The following is an 18220-nucleotide window of genomic DNA, read 5'->3' as shown; positions in this document are numbered from 1 at the left end:
TTTTACAAAACCTTTAATGAGGAACTAACACCAATACTTTTCAAGCTATTTCAGGAAATAGAAAAAGAGGGAGAATTTCCAAATTCATTCTACGAGGCCAACATCACCCTGATTCCGAAACCAGACAAAGACACTTCAAAGAAAGAAAACTACAGACCAATATCTCTAATGAACCTTGACGCAAAAATTCTCAATAAAATTCTGGCGAACCGGATTCAAATACATATCAAAAAAATTATACACCATGATCAAGTAGGATTCATCCATGGGATGCAAGGCTGGTTCAATATACGGAAATCAATAAATGTTATCCACCACATCAATAGACTAAAAAATAAGAACCATATGATAGTCTCGATAGACGCAGAAAAAGCATTCGACAAAGTACAGCATCCCTTTATGTTCAAAACTCTAGAAAAATTAGGGATAACAGGATCATACCTCAACATTGTAAAAGCAATATATGATAAGCCACAGGCCAGCATCATTCTGAATGGAGAAAAATTGAAGGCATTCCCTCTAAGATCTGGTACAAGACAGGGATGCCCTCTCTCACCACTTCTGTTCAACATAGTCCTCGAAACACTGGCAAGAGCAATTAGACAGACGAAAGAAATTAAAGGGATAAAAATTGGAAAAGAAGAACTTAAATTATCACTATTTGCAGATGATATGATTCTATACCTAGCAGACCCAAAAGGGTCTACAGAGAAGCTATTAGAGCTAATAAATGAATCCAGCAAAGTGGCAGGATATAAAATCAACACGCATAAATCAAAGGCATTCCTGTATATCAGCGACAAATCCTCTGAAACGGAAATGAGGACAACTACTCCATTCACAATATCCCCCCCAAAAATAAAATACTTGGGAATCAACCTAACAAAAGAGGTGAAAGATTTATACAATGAAAATTACAAAACCCTAAAGAAAGACATAGAAGAAGACCTTAGAAGATGGAAAAATATACCCTGCTCATGGATAGGCAGATCCAACATCATCAAAATGGCGATATTACCAAAAGTTCTCTATAAGTTCAATGCAATGCCAATCAAAATCCCAGCTGCATTTCTTGTAGAAATAGATAAAAGAATCATGAAATTCATATGGAATAATAAAAGACCCAGAATAGCAAAAACAATACTAAGCAGGAAGTGTGAATCAGGCGGTATAGCGATACCAGACTTCAAACTATACTACAGAGCAATAGTAACGAAAACAGCATGGTACTGGTACCAAAACAGGCGGGTGGACCAATGGTATAGAATAGAGGACACAGTAACCAATCCACAAAACTACAACTATCTTATATTTGATAAAGGGGCTAAAAGCATGCAATGGAGGAAGGATAGCATCTTCAACAAATGGTGCTGGGAAAACTGGAAATCCATTTGCATCAAAATGAATCTGAATCCCTATCTCTCGCCTTGCACAAAAGTTAACTCAAAATGGATCAAGGAGCTTGATATTAAATCAGAGACACGGCATCTGATAGAAGAAAAAGTTGGTTATGATCTACATACTGTGGGAGCAGGCTCCAAGTTCCTCAATAGGACACCCATAGCGCAAGAGTTAACAACTAGAATCAACAAATGGGACTTACTCAAACTAAAAAGTTTTTTCTCAGCAAAAGAAACAATAAGAGAGATAAACAGGGAGCCTACATCCTGGGAACAAATCTTTACTCCACACACTTCAGATAGAGCCCTAATAACCAGAATATATAAAGAACTCAAAAAATTAGACAATAAGACAACAAGTAACCCAATCAATAAATGGGCAAAGGACCTGAACAGACACTTCTCAGAAGAGGACATACAATCAATCAATAAGTACATGAAAAAATGCTCACCATCGCTAGCAGTCAGAGAAATGCAAATCAAAACTACCCTAAGATACCATCTCACTCCAGTAAGATTGGCAGCCATTAGGAAGTCAAACAACAATAAGTGCTGGAGAGGATGTGGGGAAAAGGGCACTCTTGTTCATTGCTGGTGGGACTGCAAATTGGTGCAGCCAATTTGGAAAGCAGTATGGAGATTTCTTGGAAAGCTGGGAATGGAACCACCATTTGACCCAGCTATTCCCCTTCTCGGTCTATTCCCTAAAGACCTAATAAGAGCATGCTACAGGGACACTGCTACATCGATGTTCATAGCAGCACAATTCACGATAGCAAGATTGTGGAATCAGCCTAGATGCCCTTCAATAGATGAATGGATAAAAAAAATGTGGCATTTATACACAATGGAGTATTACTCTGCATTTAAAAATGACAAAATCATAGAATTTGGAGGGAAATGGATGGCATTAGAGCAGATTATGCTAAGTGAAGCTAGTCAATCTTTAAAAAACAAATACCAAATGACTCCTCTGATATAAGGGGAGGAAACAAGGACAGGGTAGGGACGAAGAGCTTGAGACGAAGATTTTCATTAACAGGGTTGAGAGGTGGGAGGGAAAGGAAACGAGAAGGGGAATCGCATGGAAATGGAAGGCGATCCTCAGGGTTATACAAAATGACATATAAGAGGAAAGGAGGGGTAAGACAAGATAATTCAAATGGAAGAAGTGATTTACAGTAGAAGGGGTAGAGAGAGAAAAGGGGAGGGGAGGGGAGGGGAGGGGGGATAGTAGAGAATAATATAGACAGCAGAATACATCAGACACTAGAAAGGCAATATGTCAATCAATGGAAGGGTAACTGATGTGATGCAGCAATCTGTATACGGGATAAAATTGGGAGTTCATAACTCATTTGAATCAAACTGTGAAATATGATGTATGAGGAACTATGTAATGTTTTGAACGACCAACAATAAAAAAAAAAAAAGAAGTCACTGTGAAGGAGGGAAGAGAGAAATAACTGCAATAGTTGGTAAGAAGATGCAAGAGAGAAGGAACAGCGGGTGGAAGGGAAACACAGAGGAAGGAACCAACATGCTGGGATAAAAAGTGCTCTTCTAGAGGAGCTGAGAGGAGGGCAGGGCAGATCCACCACCTTCCCTAGATGGCACATGCTATAAATAAAACAGTGTGAAGAAGGTCAGTTCAGGGGCCTGGCATGGTGGTGCATGCCAGCAATCCCAGTGGCTCAAAAGGCTGAGGCAGGAAGATTACAAGTTCAAAGTAAGCCTACACAAAAGTTTCTAACAACTTTTCTAACAACTCAGTGAGATGCTGACTCTAAATAAAATATAAGATAGGGCTGGGGATGTGGCTCAGTGGTAGAATACCACTGATTTCAATCCCTGGTACATGTGCCGCCCTCACAAAAAAAGAAGATAATCAATTCAAGGACAGAAATAATGAATGAGATTTAAGGGGAAGAAAGGCTCTTTTCAGATCAAAAGCATCAAAATTCAAGTGTAGTCACATATTTTATAGGAAGTGAAACATTTTTCCCCATAAAATATTTTTTTTAAAAAGTAGTTAAACAATTTTCATAATTGTTCCTATTATGAGAGACTACATAACAAATGGGCTGCCTACTGGATTGCAGCTGAGGGTGCTAAAACTGAATTTCCAATTTAGTGGGAGGCACAGACAAGAGGACAAAGAGCAAACCAGCCACGTTAACAAAGAGAGAAAAAGCTCTGTAAGCAATTACAAAACTCAGCACTCTTCACAGAAAGTTAAAAAAAATCAAGAGTGCAAGCCACAGTGAAATAGAGAAAGTCACAATGATAGCTGGAATTTTAATACCCATTAAATGCAATCAATGGAATTAATGGAACCAATCAATGGAACTAGTCAAATATTAGTGCACAAACTCTAAGCACCATCCTGACCTGATGAACATCTATAGAACAATATGCTCAACCAGAGCAGTCCCTATATCTGTTCAGTCCACAAGGAATGAGCACCCCAACAGATCACATGTGCAGCCATAAAACAAACCTCAATTCATTTAAAAGAATCAAAACCATAATTCTCTAACAACAGGGAACTAAATTAGAAATCCATAACAAGAAGATATTTAGAAACTCTCCTAATTTTTGCAAATTAAATAGCAAACTTCTGAAGAACTGATAGGCCAAAGAAGAAAATGCAGAACTACACAATATGAAAAATGAAAGTATTGGATATCAAAAGTTTATGGCTCAGCTAGAAGGTATAATTAGGAATTTAGAACTTTAAGTGTTTAAATTAGATAAAGTTTATACCCTAAGAATTTTAAGAAATAAGGGCGAGTTATATCTAAAATAATTAAACCAACTCAGGGGACTCTTTGGTTATAGCTTCTTAAAAGGGATCACAGGAAGCTGCTGTCTATGTAAATGCTGGGAACCAGGAATTCTGAAATCTTAATATGAACTGACACATCTAACAGGAAGAAATCAGCATTATAACTAAGCATCAGCATTAGAAGCTGTTTGGATGAGCTACCCAGTCTGGTCCCTCTCCACCAGCACACCTGACATGAGAACATACAGCATACAACCCTCTAAGAGGCAACATTGTCTCTAAATTCTAGGCTCTGCAATCTGGGCCACATTTATTATTAACCTCTCTGAGCCATGATTGCCTCATTTGTAAAATGGAGACAGCAATAACTTCTGCCTCATTATGCTGTTTCATTATTAAAAAGTTAATGCACATAAATGAATCAGTATTGTCCATTCCTGGCACAATGTAAGTCTTTTTTTTATTGTTGGTTGTTCAAAACATTACATAGTTCTTGACATATCATATTTCACACTTTGATTCAAGTGGGTTATGAACTCCCATTTTTACCCCGTATACAGATTGCAGAATCACATCAGTTACACTTCCATTGATTTACATATTGCCATACTAGTGTCTTGTATTCTGCTGCCTTTCCTATCCTCTACTATCCCCCCTCCCCTCCCCTCTTTAGTTAAGTATCTTGCTTTCAGTGGTAATATATTATCTACAAAACAATTGCAAAGGGACAGTGCAAAAGTTTTCCCCTCCTTATTAATAAATAAAAGGGCAATAAAGATTCTTAATAATAATTTCAAATGTTAGTAACAAGCCAATGACAAAGTTTAACCTTGAAATGAACAATTACTTTATGATTATTTTTTGTCTTTAAACACATTGACCTTTTAAACTGTTATCTTTAATGTGATCAAAACTTTCACTAGGGCTGGGGATATAGCTCAGTTGGTAGAGTGCTTGCCTAGCATGCACAAGACCCTGGGTTCAAACCCCAGCACCACACACAAAAAAAAAAACAACAAAAACAACTTTCACTAATGTGACCTGGTCCTGTTGTGCATCTTTCTTCAAACAAATCAAACACAATGCAAACCACATTATAGACTAAACAATCCAATGAGAGGCCTTAAAAGACTTTTTAAAAACTTTATTAATTAATCATATGTGAGGGCAACTTTTAAAGTTTTAAGTTAGTTTCTTGGTTCTTCTAAGAACAAGACAGGTGAAAATGAGTTACAGTTTGCTCTTCTCTAGCAACACACCCTCTGTTGATGTAGACAGACAACAGAGGTTGTCTGTTTTATTTTAAGACACATAGCTTTAACTATCATGACACAAGCATGGTTACTACAAAGATATTATGACATGGAAACCTGAAGCAAAGTCATTTTCTTTTAAAGAGTGTTATCTCCCTAGATCCACAGGCCCTGCAAATTGCTGCACCTGCTGAAGGCCTGAGAGTGAGAAAAGATGATACACCAGTGATTCTTGCTGCCTTTATATAGTACAAACATGATCACTATCTGAAGATGGTTCAAAATACAGATGGGTTTCTATACTTCAGTGACCTTCCTTTCCTTTAGTGCTGTCCTTCAGAATAAGGCAGATATGTCTCCAGCATTCTGTAAACCATCAATGTTCACTACAATTGTCTTTCAGCTGCTTAAATACCTGGAGATGCATAATCCAACATTGTAAAAAGCTACTGGACTAAACTCTTCCTGACACAAATTATGGCATAAAAGATCATTAATTTTATTTGTTTTACTGTCTGCATTTCTTTAAGGCAAAATGAAGTGATTAAAATACTTTTATACAAAATACATGTATGAAGATGTGAGGAAAAAAAAAGAACAGCATTACCCTAGATTAGATAGAGAGAAGTGATGGGAGGGGACGGAAGGAGGTGGGGAGATAGGAAGGATAGTAGAAAGAAACAGACATTATTATTACTGTGTGTATATATGTGACCGAATGACCAATGCAACCTGTATACTCAGAAAAATGAGAAATTATATCCCATCTGATTCAAATGTATGATATGTCAAGATCATTGTACTGTCATGTGTAACTAAGTAAAACAAATAAAAATAAATAAATAAAATACTTTTATACTTGTAAAAAAAATAAAATAAATAAAATAATTAAACCACTACAGTCAAGAGCAGAAATCTATGAACGAGAAAATAAACAATATAAAAATCAGTAAAGCCTAACGTTAGCCAATGCTTCAAAAAATTAATGTAGCTGCATGTGGTGTTGCACACTTGTAATCCCAGTGACTGGGAATGCCAAGGCAGGAGGATCATAAGTCTGAGGCCAGCCTCAGCAATTTAGTGAATTCTTATCTCAAAATAAAAAGTAAAAAAGGAGGGGGATTTAGCTCAGTTGTAAAAGATTCTTGTATTCAGTACTTACAAAAAAAAAAAAAAACAACCCTCCTAAATAAACAAAAACCCACCAAGTAACATAGTTGTTATACTTGCTAACATCTAGAAAAACTGATTAAGAAGGAGAAAAACACACTTGACCAATATCAGGAAGGCACAGGAGAACATCACTGAAGACTCTGCAGATGTTTAACAATAAGAAACATTATGAACAAAGAAGTAAACAGATTTAGTTAGAAAACAAGACAAAGCCCTCAAAAAACAAAAAAACACCAAAAATTAGTACAAAGAAAAAGAAAAACTCAAAATAACTCTCAATCTCTTGAAGAACTTGAAGTTGTAGTTAATTTCTTGAAGTTGTTAAAAAAAAAGCCCTTCCTACAATTAAAACAGAGAAACTGGTATTGTTTCCAAACATTTAAAGATGAAATATCAGCAGTTTACACAAACTCTTAAGAGAAAATACTGGAGTAAAGGACACTTTCTAATTCATTTTTTGAGGCTAGCACAACTGTTCTACAAACATTTAACAGGGACATCAAAAGAACATGCAGATCAATATACATCATGATCAAAAGGGCAACACCCTTCTCATAATGTTAACTAAGTCTAGCAAAACACAGACAATATTTTAAAAAATATTTTTTAAAAATGCATAATGGACCAACTGGGGCTAACTCCAGGAATATAATGACTTCAACATTCAAAAGTTAATCAATGAGCTGGGCATTGTGGCTCACCCCTATAATTCCAGAGGCTCAAGAGACTCAGGAAAAGAGGATGATGAGTTCAAACCTGGCCTCAGCAACTTAGCAAGGACCTAAGCAACTTAGCAAGACCATGTCTCATAATTTAAAAAAGTAATAAAATAAAAAAGAGCAGAGGATGTGGCTCCATGGTTAAGTGCCCTGGGTTAAATCACCTATATCAAAAGAAAAACAAAGTCAATGAAAACAAACACACAGAAACCATATAATTATCTTAGCTGATATAAAAAAGATCAGTTCAACATCAATTCATTGTGAAAACTCCAAGGAAATGAATTAAAGAACTTTTTCTAACATAATCTAATATAAAGGGTATTTATAAGAAGCATGCAATTAATATACTACTTAAGGTAAAATGAAAAAAATATTTTCCCTTTAATAAAGGAAACAAGACAATGATGACTGTTCTATTTCTATGCAACATTTTTTAAGAAAGATTTTTTGTCAATGGACCTTTACTCTATTTATTTATATGCAGTGTTGATTATCAAACCCAGTGCCTCACACATGCTAGGCAAGCACTCTACCACTGAACCACCACCTCAGCCCTATCTACCAACATTTCTAGGTTGGTACTGAGCATCACAATAGGAAAAATGTGACAGGTAAATAAGTAGGTAGGTTGATGATAGGTATTTAGATAGACTTAGGTGATAGATAAATGGCATATAGTTTAGAAAGGAAGACATAAATCTGTCTTTAGTCATAGACAATGTTATAATTTACATAGACTGTTCCAAGGAATATATTTAAAAATGAATACTTGTAATGTGGATTTTGCAAGACCACAAGATAAGTTCAATTTACAAGAATCAATTGCATATTTATATGCAGCAAGAATTTGCAAATAAAATTTATATACCTTTGTACATATATATTTATATATATATATAAATATATATATATATAAATTTCATTTGCAAATTGATGTTTTAATGTTGCAATAACTTTGAAAACTGATATTTTAATGTTGTTATTGCAACATTAAAACATCAATTTGTGGTTGCAATGTTATTGCAAATTTTGTGTGTATATATACATATACATTTTATATATATATATATATATATATATATATATATATATATATATAAAATACACACAAATAACTTGCAATAACATTAAAAACCACCTAAAAGTACTGGAGTTGGATGGATGTGACAGCAATATGAACCCGATCATATTTAATGGTACTGAACTCTACATTGGAAAATGGTTCAAATACTTAGGAATGGATTTAACAAAAGATAAACAAGACTTCCACACTTGAAACTTCAAAACATCACATAAAGAAAAGAAAAACTGAATACATGGAAATATGTACCATATTCAGAGACTGTAACACTTGATAGTTTTAAGGTGACAATTCTCCCCAAAGTGCCATACCACTCCAACAAAATGCTAGCAAGGTTTTTTCATAAATTATATTTAATTTCACAGGGAAATAAAACTGTGTAATGAGAAAAGAGGTTGTACCCAAATGAATAAAATTAACTTCACTATTAAAGGGCACACTGAGACCATGCACCCCCTGATGTTATATCCTGGAAGGAAAAAGCCACAAAAGGCCAAGGAATGATTCTGGGTTTCAGGAGATAAACCAGCATGGTTAGTGTCCTATTCTAGGGAGGAAATCTGAAGAACATTAGGGGGAGAACTGGAGAAAGTAGAATATGAATATAATATATACTGAACTTGAGCTGTTGGTATATAAGGCAACACCCTTGATCTTAGGCAACACACACTCAAGTATTAAGGGGCAATTTTTATTCACTATGGGATTCAAGGGGAGCTACATTTTCCAAAGAAACAGACATCATGACAAGGTGGCACTGAGAAAGAAAATGAGGCTGGCTTCTCTGTTGCTTGAACCTCTCTGTTCAAATTGAATTGAACTTGATAAGGCTGATGGTCTAATGACTTTAACGTCAAATATGAAATGTCAATCTTTTGTCCAAGTTCATTTATCAGCTATAAGGCAGTCTGGTTTCTCCTGAAGTCATTTTTAATTACTGGAATATCAGGACGTTTTAATTCTTTTTTAATAGTGCTACTTTCTGTAATTAGGATGAAGTTTGAATTATTATTATGACAACTTTCCCCAAAATAGCAATGGAAGGAGCTGAAACTAGAAGATATCCAAGTTCCATTTAGATGCTCTGAGTACACAAGGCCCTTGAATCATGCCCATGGAGATGCTCATTATGTGGTTCAATACACAACCCTGGAGATGGGGAGATAAGTTGGAGTTGGAAATGGAGATTCCAGGGTCATGAGTATGTGGGTAGAGAAGAGTAGAAGTCTTGGAATTGCTTGATATTTATTAAGTCCAAAAATAAGAGGGATCAGGATATGGCCTCAAAGAAGGTGATTTTCCAGAGGCCAAGAATTAGGATAACTTTTAATTGTTCAAAAGAGCAGGCATTCTAGAAGCAGCATGGTATGCAAGCACATACTTTTGGGTCACAAGGTTGGTCCTTGACAACACAGAGAAGGTGATGGTTCTGATGCTGAGGTTTCAGAGAGCACCCCCACTCTGCTACAATCCTCTGCCACCTCAGCATGCAATACATGTAGATGGGCCCATCATAGTGAATATGAGCCACTTTTAATCTAAAAGAACAGGAAAAAAAACCCAGAACAAACATATGAAATGCCAGATATGTAGCCTAGTGTTAATTCCCTGTACATGCCCAAACTACCACCTGAATAAGTTATAATAACCCTCTTCATTGAGCCTATATCAGTGGAGAAACCACCCTTTCTTAAAGCTTTTGTTTTTTATATATACATCCTCCTTACCTGAAGCTGAACACAGGTGGAAGGAAAATGGCTACTTTGATGGTACTATATCCATTACCTCCCAGGACACCCAGCCTCACCTTTCCCCACACACTCTAGCTTAAGGTAGACTCACTGCCAGTACTCATGCGTGTGGACCTATGAGGGTGGCAGCAGGCAGGGACAGGGCAGTGTGTCATCCATTCACTTTCCTCTCTGAGAACCAACAGCAGTGCATCCTATGCTGCCATTCTGTGCACAGGGGTAAACTCGGCTCTGACTCAACTCTCCAGTTACCCAGATGACACACCACTTGATCAAGTGTAAAGGAGGGAGAACTGCTGTGCATTTGGTAAGGGAGAGGAGTCACTGCATAGGACAGACTGGATGAAACAGAGAGAACTTGTGAATTATTCAGTGTTTTAATTTCCTTATTTTCCTTCTGTCTTCACTTTGGTTAACTTCCAGACATGTCATGAGCACACCATTATAAGGGAGAGGTAAATCTGAAATGTGATCATAAAAGAAAATCATGGTTGCAGAAAGATGACATCCAATGATCTGATGTCTCAGACTACAGGGTTTCTGATCAAAGATGGTCCTTGTGTGATAAAGTCATTTGCCAGAGAGCAGAATTGGTGGTCCCAGGGGATAGGAGTGGTGGACTGGGGAGACGTGGGTCAGTGGACACAGAATTTCAGTTAGGAAATTAATAAGGAGTAAGTTCAAAAGATCTGTTGTATAACATGATAGCTATAGTTAATAAATATATATTATATATTTGAAAATGGCTGAAAGAGTAGATTTTTAGTGTTCTCACCACAAACACAAAACCATGAAAAGTATATGAGATAATGCATATGCGTTTTGTGGGGAGTGTTTTGTTTTTTGGTGTTGGTGATTAACTAAGGGCCTTGTGAACACTTAAGTGCTTGCTCTACTACTAACAACTCCAGCTTTTACATATATGTTATGTATAGACATATATGTGTGTATTTGCATGTGTCTAGTTTTTATCTGTCAATTAAAAAATAAATGAGGTACTCTAAGAAAGTCATGTACCAGCACAAAGTCAGTAAATGAATCCAGCAGGGCATCAAAAGAATAATTTGGTCTGACTGAGTAGGTTTTAATCTAGTTATTAAAAAATTGGAATTATATTATATAACAGAATGTTGACATCACAAAAGCAGAAAAATTCACACTTTCACCTTTGTATCTGGAAAACTGAGTATAAAAATGAAGGGTTCTCATTATTAGTGACAATAAACATGTGAACTATGTACAGAAGAATAGAAAAATATATACTTTGAGAAGATGCTCAAGATCTTACTCCAAGCAATAAGAAGAAATAAATGCTAAGGCTTAGAAAAAGCAAATCATATATCTATTACTTGTAGAAGACTTTATTCTCCCCACAGGAAAAGAATCTAAAAGATATTACATAAAATTAATGAGATGAACAAATTCAACAAAGTTGCAGAATACAAGGTCAGTATCTAAAATTCAATGTGTTTTTAAACCACTGTCAACATAAAACTTGAAAATAAAATGAGGGAAGGAAAGATAAGGTTATCAATAGCAGAAACAATAATCCACCTACAACATATATAAGAAAAGATATGCTACATGGAGATGTTTGAGAAAATCATACAATTTTTTTTGAAAGAGACAGAAAAAAAATCATGAAACCATAAACTACAAAGAACATCAGTTCTCTCAGTAGGACAATATACTTCTATGCAATTCCTATAAAAATATAAACATAAAACTCACATGGAAAAGTGAAAGACAAGTAACAGTCCAGAAAATTTAGAAAAATGGTAAAGTAATAAGGCAGGTGTATTTTTTATCATCTCAGTGCCATAACAAATACCACAGATGGGAGGACTGAAACAATGCAAATTTATTTCTCATACTTCTGGATGGTGAAAGTCCAAGGTTGTGTCCAATTTAGTTCTGGTAGGGGCTCTCTTCCTGCCTTACCAATGGCTGCCTTCTTGCTAAGTCCTCACATGATAGGTGTGGGCCGGGGAGATTTGATGTCCCTTTCTCTTTTATAAGGAGATTCTATACCATCAGGGTTCTAATGCTGTTTCTAATAGGGAAGACACATTGAGATAGGACTTCAACATAATGAACTAGGCAGGGGGAACAATGTAGCTCTTAGCAGTAGGTGGAGGTATCTTCTCCTATCTGTTGCAACATATACTAAATATCAGAATGTTGAAACTTCAGTCCAGGATCAAAAGCTATGGTTAAATTGCCTCCAGCTGTGGTGGCGGGTTGCTGATCAAAACAAAACAGAAGAGAAACCTATAGGCAGACCCCCACTGTAGAAATTTTACCTATAACAAAAGTGATGTTAAATTTAATGATACAGATGAGATCATCATTAGATGGTGCCAAGGTATTAGATTATGTATATAGAGAAATATTACAAAAGGATACTAGCTTTTATCAGCATAAAACACTCAATTATAGATGGAGCAAACCTATGTAAAGGATTATATCTGGATAACATTTTAAAACTCTTTCAAAAAAATAATAAGAAGACAACTAATCTAATGGAAAAAATGGACAAAACAGTCTATTTTGGTTATTTCTGGTAGTAATTTTCTATGAAGTCACTACAAACACTGAATTAGCAGAAATGGAACCACCATTCATATTGGGTATACAGAGTTAGTTTTCTACAAGTCTCTAGTCAGAACATTTTTTTTTCTTCTACCTATCAATAATACACTGCCTGTTTAATGTGTTTCTGTTTAAAGGTACTATATATATATATATATATATATATATATATATATATATATATATTATTGATTTGTTAGCATTGAAGTCACAGCCAACAGCATTATAATTCATGTCTGAACAAAGCTTGTCAAACACACATATTTCTTCTAAGGCACATCCCAGCCTTCTCAGGCTTTGGAAGGCTAGATAACACTTTGCCATTGTGACTGTGAGCCACTTTAGCCAGGGAAATCACCAACAAAAAACATAAAAATATAAAAAAAATGTGACACTAAATAGACCACAAAAATGATACTTGTTTATAATCTGAGAACTAACACAAGAAGTGTTGCTGTGTAACCTCAGCTGGGAAAATAAATGTTCTGACTCAAATTTTCACCACTCTGCACATATCCATGAATGACTAGGAAAACACCCCAAATGTTGATTTTCAGTTTCCAAATAAACCATAGTGAGTAAGTGACTTTGCAAACAGGGAATCTGTAAATCATAAGGACAGGCATTGTATGAACAGACAATTCAGTGGCTATTAAACAAAAAAGATGATGTTCAACCTCATAATTAGCCAGGTTACTCTAATATAAAATTATCATTTGGCCCAAGACACTGGCAAAAATTTTCAGTTCTGATAATATTATGTTCTAGAAAGAGGCACGGGAAATGATAATTCACTCATTGCTGCAGGACTCTTGAGTCCCTCAGCCTCTGTGGAGAGCAATCTGGCTATTCCTAGTGAGAAGGGAGGTGGCCACCTGCAATTTACCCTGGAACTATGTCCTGGGAAGATGCTTACTGTCAGGGACAGGAGGGTGTGGGACAGAGGCCCACTGTGAGATGGTCTGTATTAGTGACAAGAGGTAACCTGTGTCTGTAGGCAGTAAATTTGTAATTAAAAGCAGCACTGGTATACAGATTTGAACACTAAGTATTAGATAAAATGACCACGTCCTATGTGGAACTTTACATTGGAAAATACTCCTCTCCAACACCTGCCAAAAATCTAGTTACATGCTATAATCAGAGAACTACATATACAGGATGTAAAACGTGATTTTGTTTGAGTTTTTTTTTTTTAAGTAGGACAAGATAGTAAAATAAATTCCTGGCAAATGAAAATGAAAAGAAAGTAGGTATAGTTATTTATTCAAAACTGAATTCAAGACAAAAAAGTATTAAAAAGAATTGTACCATGTACAGCCAGAGGAATGAGAAGTTGTGCACCATTTGTATATAATGTGTCAAAATGTATTCTACTATCATATATAACTAATTAGAACAAATTTTAAATGAAAAAATAATACAACAAAAATAAGGAAGCAATATAAAACCTTTAAAAAGCCCAAATAACTGTTTGGGGGCAGGGAAATGCAGCCAGAATGGTGTTCAGAAGAAACTTTATAGTCTTAAATACATTTACATGTTGAGATCCCTTATTCAAAGTGCTTACCACTGAAGTGTTTCAGACTTTGAAAGATTTTTTGGGTTTTGGAATGTTTGCCTAGACTTTGTAGGTTGAGCCTATCTAATTTGAAAATTAAAAAATGCTCCAAATTCTTAAACTTTTTTGAGTACTGACATGAGGCTCTAAGAGTTTTGGATCTTATTTCAGATTTTGAATTTTCACATTAGATATGTTTGACCTGAATTTGAACATAAAAAAATTACTAATAAATATTACTTTTACAAGATGATAGAACAATATAAAAGATCACTTGGACCACCATCCAAGAGAGTAGCTAAACTTAAAGAGACTGATCACCCGAAATGTTAGCAAATATGTGCAGGGACCAGAGCTTTCAATGCTGTTGTTAGAAGCACCTAGTGTGGTATGAGGACTTTAGGTAGAGATCTAAGAATTTCTTTAAAAATCATGCACATAACCCAATAATTCTATGCCTAGGTAACATTAGAAGAAATGAAAACACATGTCCACAAAAATCTTGTAAGAAAATATCCATAGCAGCTGTATTCAATAGCCAAGACTGTAATGTGCTTAGGTGTTCATCCATGGGAGGTTGGATAAACCCACTGGTAAGTTTACAAGATGGAAACTACTTGGCAATGAACAGCAATAACCCACTGCCACATCTACGGTGTAGATGAATCTCAAAAACATCATGCTAAGTGAAGGAAGCAGGCTTACACAGTTATGGGCTGCAAGCATTCATTTCTGTAAGTTCGAGAATAGGTAAAACTCATCCATGAAGAAAAAAAAAATAAACAATATGGTGGGTGCATGGAAAGGGGAGTGCCTGGGAAGTTCTATGGCTGAACTTTCTAGCATGCCAATGTTCTGTACTGGGATAGGGGTTTACTGTAGAGGCCTGTAAGCTCTTATTGGTGATATTGAAAACTGTATATTACATTGTATGTAAACTTGAACTAAACAAGTAGAAATGGGAATAGGAAACAAATATAAAACTCCTTAATGATATCTATCCTGAACTATTTTAGGGTAAGTGTAAAATAATTGCAACATGTTGTGAAATGAATGAGAAATAAGATGGACTGATGGTATGGATGGAGGAGTAGGTGAAAAAGAGAAGCAAGAAAGCTAGTGGAGTAAAATGTAAATGTTAGGACGTGTCTGGCAGGTAAATGGATGTTCTCTATAAAATTCCTTCTGTTTCATATATTTGAAATATCTCATAATACATTATAGGAAAATCACAATGCCTTAAAACATGAAGTGGTTCTTGATAGGAAAATTCAATTTAAATTTCGTATTTTCACCAAATTTAAGTAATATTCATTAAAATTCTAACCAAAACACCATCAGGATATTTCAAGGAAATTGGGGTGTTCTTTTAATGAGGTATAATAAGAAAACCCATAAATTATTTATAAATAATAAAAGAGTTTAATTTCTATATGACTAAGAAATAAGATAGGAATAATTATTTAAAATCATTAAGGCTCCTTGCACGCCCGCCCCTCCCCGCGTGCTGGCCCTCCCGAGCTGGCCCGCCGGCCTGGCTCCCCTCTCCAGCCCCGATGGGCAGGTGGCTGCCCTGAGGAGGAGGGGAGGGGAGGGCTGGGCCGGCCGGCAGGCGGGCGAGGATGCCCAACTTCTGTGCTGCCCCCAGCTGCAAGCGGAAGAGCACACAGTCCGACCTGGCCTTCTTCAGGTTCCTGTGGGATCCGGCCAGATGCCAGAAGTGGGTGGAGAATTGTAGGAGAGCTGACTTGGAAGATAAAACACCTGATCAACTGAATAAACATTATCGATTATGTGCCAAACACTTCGAGACCTCTATGATCTGTAGAACTAGTCCTTATAGGACAGTACTTCGAGATAATGCAATATCAACAATATTTGATCTTACCAGTCATTTGAACAATCCACATAGTAGACACAGAAAACGAATAAAAGAATTGAGTGAAGATGAAATCAGGACACTGAAACAGAAAAAAATTGATGAAACTTCTGAACAGGAACAAAAACATAAAGAAACAAACAATAGCAATGCTCAGAACCCCAGTGCAGAAGAAGGGGGTGATGAACAGGATGAAGATATTTTGCCTTTAACCCTTGAAGAGAAGGAAAACAAAGAGTACTTAAAATCTTTATTTGAAATTTTGATTCTTATGGGAAAACAAAATATACCTCTGGACGGGCATGAGGCTGATGAAATCCCAGAAGGTCTCTTCACTTCTAATAATTTTCAGGCCCTGTTGGAGTGCCGGATAAATTCTGGTGAAGAGGTCCTGAGAAAACGCTTTGAGACCACAGCAGTTAACACATTGTTCTGTTCAAAAACACAACAGAAACAGATGCTGGAGATCTGTGAGAGTTGCATCCAGGAAGAAACCCTCAGGGAAGTGAGAGACTCGCACTTCTTTTCCATTATCACTGATGATGTGGTGGACATAGCAGGGGAAGAGCACCTTCCCGTTTTGGTGAGGTTTGTAGATGAGTCTCATAACTTGAGAGAGGAATTTGTGGGCTTCCTGCCTTATGAAATTTTGGCTGTGAAATTTCACACTACCATAACTGAGAAGTGGGGACTAAATATGGAGTATTGTCATGGCCAGGCTTACATTGTGTCTAGCGGATTCTCTTCCAAAATGAAAGTTGTTGCTTCTAGACTTTTAGAGAAATACCCTCAAGCTGTCTACACACTCTGCTCTTCCTGTGCCTTATAGATGTGGTTGGCAAAATCAGTGCCTGTGATGGGGGTGTCTGTTGCATTAGGAACAATTGAAGAAGTTTGTTCTTTTTTCCATCGATCACCACAACTGCTATTAGAACTTGACAATGTAATTTCTGTTCTTTTTCAGAACAGTGAAGAAAGAGGTAAAGAACTGAAGGAAATTTGCCATTCTCAGTGGACAAGCAGGCATGATGCTTTTGAAATTTTGGTGGATCTCCTGCAAGCACTTGTTTTATGTTTAGATAGTATAAATAGTGACACAAATATTAGATGGAATAATTGTATAACTGGTCGAGAATTTGTACTCTGTAGTGCAGTAACAGATTTTGATTTCATTGTTACCATTGTTGTTCTTAAAAATGTCTTATCTTTTACAAGAGCCTTTGGGAAAAATCTCCAGGGACAAACTTCTGATGTCTTCTTTGCTGCCAGTAGCTTAACTGCAGTACTACATTCACTCAATGAAGTAATGGAAAATATTGAAGTTTATCATGAGTTTTGGTTTGAGGAAGCAACAAATTTGGCAACCAAACTTGATATTCAGATGAAACTTCCTGGGAAATTTCGTAGGGCTCAGCAGGGTAACCTGGAATCTCAGCTAACCTCTGAAAGTTACTATAAAGAAACCCTAAGTGTTCCAACAGTGGAACCCATCATTCAGGAACTTAAAGATATATTTTCAGAACAGCACCTCAAAGCTCTTAAATGCTTATCTCTTGTACCGTCAGTCATAGGACAGCTCAAATTTAATACATCAGAGGAGCACCATGCTGACATGTACAGAAGTGACTTGCCTAATCCCAATACGCTTTCAGCTGAGCTACACTGTTGGAGAATCAAATGGAAACATCGAGGGAAAGATATAGAGTTTCTATCCACCATTTATGAAGCCCTTCATTTGCCTGATATCAAGTTTTTTCCTAATGTATATGCTTTGCTGAAGGTCCTGTGTATTCTTCCTGTAATGAAGGTTGAGAATGAATGCTATGAAAATGGACGAAAGTGTCTTAAAGCATACTTGAGGAACACTTTGACAGACCAAAGGTCAAGTAACTTGGCTTTGCTTAACATAAATTTTGATATAAAACATGATCTGGATTTAATGGTAGACACATATATCAAACAATATACAACTAAGTCAGAGCTTCCTACAGATAATTCAGAAACTGTTGAAAATACCTAA

General features: G+C 36.2%; 1 pseudogene; it reads left to right on the top strand.

Moving 5' to 3' along the window:
• Nucleotides 1-15943: 15943 nt before the first annotated feature.
• Nucleotides 15944-18220, top strand: LOC144251419 (52 kDa repressor of the inhibitor of the protein kinase pseudogene; annotated as a pseudogene).

Source organism: Urocitellus parryii (assembly GCF_045843805.1).
Source record: "Urocitellus parryii isolate mUroPar1 chromosome 13 unlocalized genomic scaffold, mUroPar1.hap1 SUPER_13_unloc_2, whole genome shotgun sequence".
Classification (NCBI taxonomy): Eukaryota; Metazoa; Chordata; class Mammalia; order Rodentia; family Sciuridae; genus Urocitellus; species Urocitellus parryii.
Note: the sequence above shows the minus strand (reverse complement) of the source record. Positions and strands in the feature narration are given on the sequence as shown.